This window comes from Taudactylus pleione, unplaced genomic scaffold, assembly GCF_031769625.1.
Source record: "Taudactylus pleione unplaced genomic scaffold, aTauple2 ptg000095l, whole genome shotgun sequence".
Lineage (NCBI taxonomy): Eukaryota > Metazoa > Chordata > Amphibia > Anura > Myobatrachidae > Taudactylus > Taudactylus pleione.
Genome location: NW_028284497.1, coordinates 3566598 through 3580511, shown reverse-complemented (window position 1 = coordinate 3580511; position 13914 = coordinate 3566598).

Here is a 13914-nt window from a genome sequence, read left to right as displayed (position 1 = left end):
ATTGCTCTAGGCATTGCTGTAATCACTGGCAATTGTGGCCCCACCCCTGTGTGACATCATGTGGAGGGGCGTGGCCTGCACCAGGCCCACAAATAATGTTATATATATCAAAATGACCCTCGGCAGAAAAAAGGTTCCCCACCCCTGCCTTATACACACAGCCTGAAGGTAATTTTATACATTTTTAATAATTTTGTGGATTAAACAAAGTTTGCGTGCATACATGAAATTCATCTATGTTTCATATACACCTTATACACACAGCCTGAAGATAATTTTATACAATATGTTTAATAATTGTGTGCATTAAAAAAAAATTGTGTACATTGAAACATCAGAAAACAATGTCACTATCTCTGTAGCGTTAAAATTATTCCGTATTTCAGAATATTCTGTATTTTGGAATATTTGGATATGGGAGACTCAACTTGTATTGTACAAGAATTGTAATTACTGCTGGCAAATAAAATATATTTTAAAACCAACTGCTTTTACTTAGCAATTAAAGTGCTTTATGTAACAAGTTATGTCATAATAAAATTGTTTCTTGTGCACTGGACATCAGCAATTTTTAAAGTTTGACGTAATGTTGCATACAGCATTTAAAAAGCTTGTGTCTACAATATCCAAGACTGTTTATATACAATGTAAATAGTGTTTAAATGCTGCAGTTTAACACAGTGTAATAAGCAGCTTGACATATCATATTAAGAGGTCTCTTCATTAAGCTGAAAAGTTTCTGCATATTTTAAGTTTACCTACAATTTATGAAATGCTTAACACAGGACATACACTATCAGAGACACTGTATGTCCTGTTTTATGATACTGCAGACCACAGTCTCTATTATTCTTAATGGTGCTTGGGGTCTGGGACAATTTACCATACTCTGACAAGAGTAACTCTTTGGAGGTTGGTCCCAATAACTAACGCTTACAGGCTACAGTATCGCCATAGAGGACTCTTCAGATTAGGGGTGAGCGGATTCGGTTCTACTCGGTTCCGTTCGGATTTAAAAACCGAATCTTATTCGCTATCCAAAACTCGGGTTTTTAAATCCGAACGGAACCGAGTAGAACCGAATCCGCTCACCCCTACTTCAGATTCTTCTCCAGAAGCTAGACTATAAAAATAGATCTTTTGCTGCTGTGATAAGCAAGCAAGTGGGGAAGGAGCTGTCAAAAGAGAAATTTAATTAATGAAAAACTCTAATTTTGGATGCTCTGTCACTGCATGACTGCAATAGTAAGACATCTGTTATTGCTGTGAATAGGTGCAAAAATGCAAGGTACTATATAATAAATAGGCCCCTAAATATAAAAATAATAATATTACTAAAAACTATAAAATCCTGCTGTCATCTAATTGTAATATAAAGACACAATGGTTATCACTAGAGATGTGTGCAGACCCCCGTGTTTTGGTTATGGCTTTGCCAAACCTACCCTCAAAGGATTGGGTTTTGATTTTGCCAAAATCACCCTCAAGGGTTTTGGATCTGAATTTCTTAAAAATGTATAAAATAGCTAAAATCAAATAATCTGGGCCTGTTTTTTGTTCCTACAATATTATTACCCTCAATAAATAAATAATAAATACCCTCAATAAATAAATAATAAATAAATTTTCAGTCATTTCCTGTCAATTTTGACTGCCTCACAGTTCACAATGTTGTTTTCACCACCATTGGCCAAAGGCTGCATTGAGTAGACTGGCTAAACTAAGCAACAAAGCAGCTGCACAAACACATGGTGGTTTAGAAAAGCCGCATCTAGGAAACATAGTGGCACTGCAGTGGCAGACAGGATGGCAGTTTAATATAAACTGTACAATACTATAGAATATTTTCACTAATCAAAAACTAAATCAGAGGCCAGAGGCCAGCACAGATAAATGGAGGTGGAGTATTTAGTGGTAGACAGGCAAATCATTGATTAAGTGATTGATTGATTGATTGATTTATTACAATGTTAATATAACTATAAAAATTAAAATATTATTAAAATACAAACATCCAAAATCCCAATGAGATTGATTGATTTATTGATTAATTAGAGTACTAATATAACTAAAGAAAAAACAAATCTGAGACCTAGAAAAAACTATTAAAAAACAAGGGCCCAAACTCCCAATTAAGTTTTTAATGTAGAAATTGAATCCAAACAGCAAATTAAATGTAAATATGTAGTATGGGCCAAAGCGCTGTCTGAGAGCTGCTGATAAAAGGGGGTGTCAACCCCTATAATACAGTAAAAGAGAAGAAAGAATACCAGTGCTACCATATATCATTAAACTCTAATTAAAACAGTCAAATGAACGGTTTCTATTATAGGTCATGCATTTATTACAAAACAATCAACAAAAATCATCTAAATTAGATTGTGTACAAATATCAATTAAAATAGACAAATTAGGTATGAAGTAGATCGCGTTAGTACCAACCATATGTAAGGAAACCATTGAGTCTCAGAATTAAAATCAATAATTACTCCTTTGTATCCATATAACAAAAAAGAGCAGAAGAGTGTTACCGGTTCAGGAATCACAAAGTTCATACAATCCTTGGCAGTATTAACCACAGATATTCAGGCTGATGTAGATCCTCCAGAAGTTCTTTATAGCTGCCAATAATGAGGGTAATCCAGTCCAAGTCACAGATTTAAAAAAAGGTGGAGTTTAAAGTGGTAAGTCCAGTTGCAATCATGCAATACTGTAATTCTCTAAATACATTTAGCTGGGTTGATGTCAATGCCTCAGAATTCAAAGTAGAGTAACAGCCCAGTCAAAGTTGATAATTTTATTATTATTATTGACTATATGATTATATAATTTGATGGTGAGAATCTCCAGGAAATGGGGCCTATACTCCTGGATGAGAAGCTGGTGATAGATGGCATTGCAAGATATGAAAGAACATGAACACACCAGTAAAGTACAATAACATACATTGAAACATAAACAATCTTGTCAAAGCCCATAATGAAAAGTGGTGCATAATGGACTTGTCCTTGGGCCCTCCCACCCATCCACCTTTATGTTGTATGTTAAAAAGGACATGCACAGTTTAATAAATCAAGCACTTCAGTGACAGGTACTGCTATTTTTGTGGCTGAAGTGGTTGGTTTATTTGGGCCCTACAAAACAACATACCAATGGGTTTAAGGTGGCTAACAATTCTGAAAATCATCTCTACAGTTCAAAGATGTCATTATCATACTTATCCTCATCTTCACCCTCACCAGTGTAACTATCATCATCAAAAAAATGAGCTCTTCCCCACTGGAAACTAGCATTACAGAAGTATCTGTACTTTGTTGTAATTGGAGGCAAGGGTCTTCCTCATAATATATGTAGTTCATTTTTATAAACATCAGTTTTTTCACATTTTTAGGAAGTAGCCTCCTGTGACAATAACTCACAAGAGGTGTCCAAATTTGTGGCCAATTAATTAAGGCATGACCAGAATTTATAATGGTGTTTCACTCTGGTGCACTGAGTTAACTCATCACCGGTGGGTCTCCATGTTATGTGCCAGTTGAGTGGACAACTTGCTTGAAAGGAGCTCTTTGCATCTCTTAAGATCTGTGTTAGTTGGAAAGATAGACATTACATATGACTTAAACCTAGGCTCAGGCATGGTTGCCAAAATGTAGTGATCCAATTTTAATATTTTGCATATCCTTTGGTCCTGAGAAAGCAAATAAAGAACTTGATCTACAAGTCTAACATACTTAGTGGAATCACCTCATTTCATCTCCTTCTTCAGTTTCTCTAGCTACTTTTCTAGTAGTTTAATTAAAGGAATCACCTGACTCAGACTTACAGTTTCTGAACTCAATTCAGTGGTTACTATTTCAAATTGTTTTAGTAGCTTACATAAAATGGAGAGTAATGTCCACTGTGCTGAAGTAAGGTGCAATATCCCCCTCTCATCCAGTCCCTATGTTATGGCTTGTTGTGTACATTTGGATGACTTATTGCTGTTCCTCTAGTCACTGAAACATATAAAGGGTGGACAATCACCTAGTTATTAACTCAATTCAGTTGGTGGCATGACAAAAGGAACTGTTCTTTCAACTGCTGCAATCTTTTACATGCAGTTGTTGAATGCTGTAAATGTGCACAATTCTTTTGTGCCACAGACAGTATCTCCAGCATTCACCTGTAATTTTAAAAAAATTCTGATCCACCAAGTTGATTGTGTGCACAAAACATGATGCATGTTCAAATTCACCCAGTTGTAATGCTCATACAATGTTACTTGCTTTAATGGAAATGACAAAACCTGAGGAGAGTTTTAGCAGGGTAATTAATTTTGCTATCACATCCCTAAGTTTTTCCAAGAGGTTGACACCAGTGTGCCTCTTAGCAAAGCCAATGATAGAGAGAGTAGTCTGCCTGTGAATGAGCTGGCATTGTGTATTAGATACTGCTGCTGAATTTGATACACCCACCCAGTGGGCTGTCACATTCATGTAATCTTTAGTTTACCAGTACTGCTTGTTTACATATCTGAAGTTAAGTGGATACTTAGTACAATGGCATTTTCTAGGCCAAAAGTATGTTTTTGTAATGTCCCAGCACAGGTGAGGAATTGCTGTTCTGGTAAAATGGAATTGAGATATAATTTAGTAGCTGGGACACAGGACCTCAACTAACTGTCTAAAACCAGATGCATTGATGGCAGATATCGGATGTAGATATAATGCTATTAACTGGTTGGCAGCTTTCATACCTGTTTTCTCTTGCAAATGCTTGTTTCACAGCCAATTATTGTTTGAAACTACTAGTGTTCTTGGTCCCCTTCTGTGATGAAGATTTAGTCCCTGCAAGCACTAGCAGCCCTAGAGTGCAAGGATTATTCTTGGGAATCCTGCATGGGAGAGTAATCAGTTAGCCTTTGAAAATTGTATGCAGGGAGACTACCTCTGATAATTACTAAGGAGATTGATAATGAAGGTGTTGTTGCTGGAGATTGTATGAGCTAGGATCTATCCATGCTGCTGCTAGCTAATGCTTGACTACTTTTATTTTTTTACAGGATTTTTGAGATTTTCCCAAATAACTTGCATGAAAAGGGGGTGCCTAGATTGTTAATGTCTCTACTTCTACTTACTTTAGCCTCAAATTTGGTACAGATAGCTTGACAAATGTTGTTAGGATTTGGGAAAATTTATTTCACAAAATGGGTGTTTTTTTTGGTCTTATGCCCAGGCATGACAATGACCTCCTTCTGTGCCACTGGTGGCTTACTTACTTTGACGCAAACAAAATCCTCTTATATCAGAAGTTATATCAACTTCTTGTCTAACACATTCATCATCAACATCCTTATTAGCATCAGATACACAAATATCCCCCTCATCTTGTTGCACTTATACAGTAGCACCCTCAATTTCTATGTCACAAGCAATACTTTTACTGCTACTCATTCTCACACTTGCATAGGGTGCATAAATGGTAAAAGCTGACTTCTCTACAATAACTGTTTTAGAAATGACAGACTCACACATAGCACTGGTAGACATCCTTAGACTCTCCTCAGGGATCTGTGAAGTTTGTGAACACATTTGTTCTTCAGCCCTAGTGTTATTTTTGTGCCCTGATTTGCCTATTTTAAAAGTGACACCTCTAGACTCAGAGTGAGAAGGTGTTCCATGCAAGGTTATATTCGATGAGTGACTGTGTTTGGCCCTAGCTACCACAATAGGCATTCTGGGGCAGGAAACAGCAGCAGCAGCAGGACGACCACTTGCAACTGAAGACCATAGTGTGATCCATGTTTGGTTTTATTTTTGACACCAGAAAAGAAGTAAAGATACTGTTGTTCAACTTATCTGCCACCACACCATTTGAGCATACAACAATGAGACAGGGAAAGACCTAATAAATCATTTTTTTTACACTTGAGAATTGTTTTGGGGTGAAGATGATGGGGGGATACCACCGCACACACAGTCACTTACACTGGAAGGAAAACACACATATTTTTTAAAATAAATTATTATTTTTCTACAAACACTGGCAATTGTATTCACACAATAGAAGAAACAGGTCTCCTTTGCAAAAATTGTTTTGGGTTGTAGATGATGGGGACACCATCACACACACCATTGCTTAAACTGTAAGGAAAACAATATGCAATTTTGAAAAAAATATATATATATTTTTTTTTTTTAAAGGAACACTAGCAATTGTTTTCAAGCACTAAGAGCAACAGGTCTCCTTTGCATTAATTGTTTTGAAGCACAGATGATGGAGGGGTCACCACAACACAAACTATCACTTAAACTAGGTACACACTATACAATTTTTTATTTAAAGCAATAATTGGAATTTTTGGGGGGCAAAATTACGGTACTGATATCTGTGCTACACACTACACAATTTAAATGAAATACCTGTTAAACTTCACAGTAAATTTGCATTACCTCCACAAGGATGATGAGGCAATCAGGTAAAGACATATAAAATACTGTATGGGCAGATTATCGAGAATGCACACACAGGGCCTGATTCATTACGGATCGCAGAGGCGAATGCAATAGCGATTATGCACGCAGTTCAACTGCAATAGTATGCTAATCTATTGCAATCATTATACCCTCGCAGCACTACCTAAGGATGCCCACTTTACCTTATACACATCTGTAACATTTAGCAAGAGTGCGAAACCACAGGTACAATCAAGTACCATCGCAGCCTCACGCACACTTGCACAAGCACAGAAATTGCTAACTTCCTTGCATGCTATGAAACCTCAGGCTGCGTAGGGCATTGCAGTGGCTAATTTATGCTTGCCCCTGCAACGGCGTTGAATTGTACTGGCACGCCTGCATTTCGCCGACCACCCCCTCATCACCACCCACAAACGACACTTCCTGTCAATCACTCTGTGATGGGTCTGCATGGTCACTGTCATCGCAGTCCCTACCGCAGTGGCTGGTTCACGCAATGTGCACTGTGATGTATACGCATGCGCAGAACACAGCAATCAGCCGTTTGCATGCGTATTAACAACTGTGATCCTTGCTGAATCAGGCCCACTGCATGACACCGGGATATTGAGGTTGAGATTTTTGGTCTTGACCGACAGATTGGATAATCAAAAGAATGCATTTGTGGATGTTTTCTATCCATTTTATCGGTGAAACAATGAATGATCATTCATGCACACTACACAATAATGAGGCCGATTACCTGATTGTAGACAAATCGGCCCAGTTATTGCATAGTGTGTTTTTCAGTAAAGAAAACACACTATGCAATTTTTTTTAACATTTTATTTTGATACACAAACACTGTTAATTGTTTTCATGCATTAAAAGGAACTGGTCTCATTTGCGAGAATCGTTTTGGGGTGCAGGTGATGGGAAGGATACCACCAAACACATGCTGTCACTTACATTTGAGGGAAAACACACTATGCAATTTTTGTTAATAATTTAGTTTTTACAGAAACACTGCCAATTGTTTTCACATACTAGGAGGAAGAGGTCTCATTTGCAAAATTTTTCTTTTTTCTGTAATAGTAAAAAAATCAAAACAGAGAGGTCTTCTTGGGGCGCAGCAGCCTCAGCTCAGACACAGTAAAGTATTTTTTGGACATATAAACAATATACTTGTTCCTTGAGAAGAAAAATGTGCAGGTTCACTTTAACAAAAAACAATCAACAACACCACACACAGTAGCCTGTTTGTTTGCAATGCAGTGTGTGTGTGTGTGTGCAGTCAGTGTGTCACTGACAATTATGCTTGCAGTTACACTTCCCTGGCACCTACTCCATCTGCCTTCTACTTCAGTCTTTGTCCTAGTTCTACACAGACTCCTACTCCAGTCCTAATGGTGCTCTTATTTCTTCCTGATGGTGTGCTAATAGTGTTATTTACTGTATAACACAGTGCTCCCAGGGCTGGTGCAAGGTTTCTTGGAACCCTAGGCATAACTTAAGCCTAGTGCACTCGTCCACACTCCCAGTTCCACCTCATTGGCGATAAGGGTCCATAGTTCACATGACTATGCACGCATGCAAATTTTCTGAGCATACACAATGTAAATTCACACAACATATGCTAAACAAGTGTAATTCAACACCGCATCAGCACCAGAGATCATACTGAATATTAAATTGATCATGAAGTTATGATCCATCCAATATTCAATGCAACTTTGGTAATAATACTATTCCACATGATGTGTGAACTGCCTCAGAAAGTGTCTGACTGTATCGTGGGCTAAATATACCACAAATGTATATAAATACCTCAGGTCACCAGTGTACTTTCGAAGAGGGGGAGAGGGGAAGAGGATGGACACTGGTATGTACCTGCCTACAATGCTGAACCAGCCAGGCATGTCTGGGCCCGGGTACTGCAACATCCTGTGGGACCACATCATGTATGGCTGCACCCATTTGTGAGTGGGTCTAGCATGTGAGATGCACCCACTCACAGGAGCATGGCATAGCACCCAGCAGCTGGAACTAAAGTAGTCACTACTGTATTAGGATGGCGGGACAGTCCCATAATAGCTGCATTTCTTGTCAGGCTGTATATAGATGCTAAAATGTAACACACAAATTAAAGTGCTTCTACTTTACTTTGTACATCTCTCATGTAAATAACACAAACAATCTATTTTCTATCATAGAGATAGATGTATGAAGGACTTAATTTTTACATAACATCAGGTCGTCTTATACACACACATTCCGCAGCACATATCCTAACCCACTGCTCCATGCTCCTTCTTCACTATCTACCCCTCTGTGTCGCCCCTGTCTGTCTGCCCTTCCCCTTTAGAATGTAAGCTCTCACGAGCAGGGCCCTCATCCTCACGTGCTTCTCCTCCCCCTACTTATAGTATAATTTACTCCTAACTCCCTACAATGGCACCTACCACCTGGTTGCTCATGTCCTGCTGCTTGTGTTTTGCAGCTAAGTTTATAACCTTGTCCTTGTCCTGCATTGTTTTGTATTACTATTAACTGTTTTTCTTGTGTGCTCATTTATGTACTGTGTAAGGCACTGCGGAACCTTTGTGGCGCCATATAAATAAAGGATAATAATAATAATAATAATACATGAATAGAAGAGCAGGGGAAAAGTACGGGTGCAGCAGCTGTCTATATAATCCGCTTCTGCTATCAGCACTATGTAGCAAAAAAATGTTTCTTTCAAAGACTTCTTTAATTTTTGCGCTAGTGATCTCAGTCACCTCAGTGGCGCCCCTCATGGTAGCACAGGCCCTGAGTGCTCCTATACACATTTCCTCACCCTCTCCTCCGCTCTCCTGTGTGAAATGGTGCCCAATCACAAGGTAGGGACTTCTATATGCAATCCAAAACATGCAAGATCCGACACCAGGTGATTGCATTTTACTTCGGTACATATCAGGCATAATTGTATATGACAGTGGTTCCCAAACTATGCGCCGTGGCGCCCTGGGGTGCCTCAGGACACTTGCAGGGGTGCCTCAGGTTGGTAGTCCAGCACTAAATCATATTATTTATAGTCAATGTAATGTAAATATGTAGACAAACAGAAGCTCAAACCTGTCCAACACCACATAACTGACCCTAAGGATGACAGGTAAGCAGTTTACTTCACTTTATAACTTTACTACATTTGTTTCTGAATTTCTCATAGCAAACATTTGGCTTGGGAGTGCCGTGAAAACAATGCTGATATTCTAGGGTTTGGGAACCTCTGGTATATGAACAAGTTTGGGAACCTAAGGTATATGAGCATCTCTGCCTGATTCGGTGCTGCCAAGGCTAACCTTGTAAAAGCCACAGCGAAACGCACATCTGTGTCCTGCTGTGTGTCAGATGTCACATGTACAAATTGTGAATACTACATCTATTGTAATTTGTAACATGAGGTATTGAAATGAGAGCTCAAGACAGGCAGGTACTTGGTAAAGCAATGTCTTTTTAATGGTAGCAGACACTGCACCTTAGCATACATGAGCATAGGCCTGGACACACACAGGCACATAACAGAAAATAAGCAAACAACATAAATGTAAATGTCTCAGCACTCCTTGTGCTAATGTGTATGGACCCTCCAGGTCCTGGCACCCCAATGCTAACCACCCCCCCCAGCATATCACCTGGCCAGTTTGTACAGCATCAGAAACCAGGAGGGTTGAGCGTTTTAAACCCTCCCTTTGCTGCTGACTTCCTGCTAGCTCTGGACGACCTGGAAAATAAGGAGTTCCATATCTCCACTTTGAGCTGTGCAGCCTAGAAAACCCAGAATTCCAAATTTCTGTTGTAACTGCAGAATGTGCTGGTCTTGTTTTCCTGTCCCTAAGAGGGAGCTTATCAGGTGAGAGACAACCCCTCTCACCAGACTATCAATCTATCCATCCATCCATCCATCCTCCAACTTGCCTCCTAGCCCCTAGTCTATGAGTTCCACAGAGGTCAGCACTTTTATAACACCTGATATAAGTGGAGGAATATAAGATTTAATTAGGAAAATATATCTGAATTATGACGAGAGAAACCTAATCATTTTTAAAGTTGGCTCCTATGTGAGACAATTCACACTTTGAAAATTAAACATCTGTTACTTTGAGTGACATTTAGGAAATTCCTGCAGTCCTCAATCTATAATCTCACATATTTATTTATTTATTAATTAATTAATTAACAGTTGCTTATAAATCGCAAATTCTGACCCTACTTTCTACATATTGCAGCAGAATTGTCCAGATTTGTGAGTTTGTGCCCATTGTAGCCTCAGTTTCCTGTCCCTCGCTCACACAAGTTGAACCCAGTGTGCTTCTCTGCTGCTTTAGCCCAACCCCTTCAAGGTACAGTGGGCCTGATTCAGACCAGCTCGCAAGCGCTGAGCGCTCGCAAGCAGATCCATGGTGGCCCAGTGCGCATGCGCATGACGGAGCCGGCTCCGTCATGCGTATGCGCGAGACCCAGATAGCGATGGGCAATTCGTCGATCTGGGTCTCGTACCAAAGGGGGCATGCTGTCAATGTTGAGTGACAGCACGCCCCCTTTGGTGGGCGTGCCGGGGGCATGGCTGCCCAGACGGAGGCGTTCCCATGGGAACGCCTACTGTCTGGGGCCGGCCCCATCACTTGTGACATCACCACAAGTGATGTCAGTGGGAGTGCTTTCAGCTCTGTTTGAGCCGAAAGCACTCCAGGGGTCTCGTCGTAAGCCCGATGGTCACGATGGTCTTGACCATCGCGACCATCTTCCTGGCCGCTCGCTATAGCTGTGGGTGGTCACCCACAGCTATACGAGCGGCCAGGTGGCCGCTCTAAAAATCAAGAAGGACGGTCCTAATTCAGAGCGAGCGTTCTGTTAGAGCGTCCGGCTCTGAATCAGGGCCAGTGTACTCTACTCTTCTTTACATAACCGTTGTAACATATGGTTATTTGTGTTACTTTCTTATTAGAGATGTGTGCGGAGCCCCTTATTTTGGATTTGGTTCCATATCTTCGTCTTGTTTTGGTTTTCGCACAAACACCCTCAAATGTTTTAGTTTTGTATTTCTTTAAAAATGTATAAAAACAGCTAAAATAATGTCATATGTTTTTGTTCCTACAGTATTATTAACATCAATAACATTCATTTCCAGTCATTTCTAGTAAATTTTGAACACCTTACAATTTTGTTTTCAATAATATTGGCCAAAGGCTGCAGCGAGCTGACTGGCTAAACTAAGTGTCAGTGCAGCAGCAAAAATATATGGCAGGTATAAAAGACTGTAGAATGTTTTCAATTTCATTAATCAAGAACTAATAACCTAAAATTAAAAGCCGAGTAGAAAATATATAATGTATTACCAACACAGCTAACATAGGAGGTAGGAATTCATGCATACTGGTGTTATTAAATGCTGGTATGCATGCGATAGAGGGAAGGATATAATGCATGGTATATGCAATACATAATACATCCCACCCTTATTATTTTAATATACAGTAATGTGATCAAGACTGTTCAAAAGAAAAAATGCTGATGGAGACAACCTGATTTCTTATGATTAATACTGAATCAATTTTATTGAAGAAAATAAATGTATATCTTTAAAGGTGAGGTTGACATGATCTCGAAGAATTGCATTTTAGAGATAGCTGAACAAATATTGTGCGTGTTTATGTGTAAGAAGGTTCAATAGGAAAAGTCAAACAAAATATGCTGTAGTGAAATATATACTTACACCACATTCTTACAAACAAGCTAATGTGTGTGCTATTCTTTATCTATTAAAATTAGAAGCTTGTTAACCGTATAAAGAAATGAAAATATTACTGCACTGTGTGAAATGGTATATGGGCCTTATTCAGAGTTGGACGCAATGACGATGTTTTCGCATTAAGCACAATTTTTTGCCACTGCGAATGTGTCTGAATCACACTGAGCATGCATCGAGATACATTACCATAGTCGCATGCTGCAATTATTTATTCACAGTGTGATTGACAAGCAGGGAGTGTTTCGGGGAGGCAACAGGCAGTGTCAGCTAAAAATGCAATCGTGACTCAACCATTTTGGTGCATGTCACATCCTGCACCTGCTATCCCGAACACCGTAAACATGGCTCCGGCATCTCAGTTACGGAGGCCATTCTGAGTGACTATAGACTTACTTAAGGAGTCATTGTTTGTCTGATCTGTGTCCGATACTGTGTATGGGTACGCAGTTGCATTCAGCTTGCGAACACTTTGGTGGGCGTCTCAGTACAAGTCTAGGTAGCTGTTCCATTAGCTTAATTTAGCACATCCTCCACTCTAAAAAAATGACAGCTGCAGTAACAATAGTGTCCAACTCTGAATCAGGCAAAATATACTTGTGCTTGTCTACATAATGGTTACAGTTCTTTAGGCTTGTGGAGTGACCATATCTGATGTGAATAAAAAACATAATTTTACATAAGAATACTTTCTGAATTAACAGTGTTCTTACTATATATATATAATAAGAAACCGGCTGCCTTAATATCGACAGCCGGCTTCCCGACTGTCATATCCCGGTGAGGGTGAAATGCCAGGCGTCTAGATGTAGATGCCTGACATTTCCTTGATGCCGGGAGACCGGCATCTGGCATCCCGATCATAGGGATGCCGGGCGCCGTGAGCAGACAGCCGCGGTGGGGAGGGTTAGGTTTAGGGCACCCGGGGGGGACTTAGGGTTAGGCACCCCCCGGGAGGGTTAGGGTTAGGCTAGGGGGGAGGGAGGGTTAGAGTTAGGCACCCCTGGGGGGGACTTAGGGTTAGGCACCCCCCGGGGGACTTAGGGTTAGGCAGCGGGGAAGGGGACTTAGGGTTAGGCACTTAGAGGGGGTATTAGGGTTAGGCACTTGGGGGGAGGTTAGGGTTAGGCACCCCTAAGGAGGGTTAGGGGGGTTAGATTAGTTTCTACTTACCTTAGCGACGATTGGGATTTCCAGCGCTGTTGGGCTTCCACTGCCGGGAACTCTGCTTTTGTTGGCCAGGTGCCGATTCCATATATATATATATATATATATATATATATTTTTTTTTGGCCCAGGTGATGCTGTCTGTGATTGACCAAATACTGTATATGTGAAAGGCCTAATAAAATAGCTATAACTAATACAGCTGACATTACTTTTAGAAAAGCTTCAGTAGTGCTGAGAAAGTCCACATTACATGCATGGCTGATAGGACTCGATATTGGTGAAGGGCATTGTCAAAGGTGGCCAAGAACAGTCAACACCAGGCACATATCTAACCCTTGGCCAGGATGGCACTCACCAGGGGTGGCAGCTGAGGGGGGTGCCGTCCGGTGGTGTGACCACCACCCAGGAGGGCACTAGCCACAGTCACCAGAGAGGGTAGTAGCCAAGGGATAAGGGCCAATAATTGTGCAGTGCCACAGTATAGGGAGGCATCAGAGCTCCAGAGTCCGGGGTGAG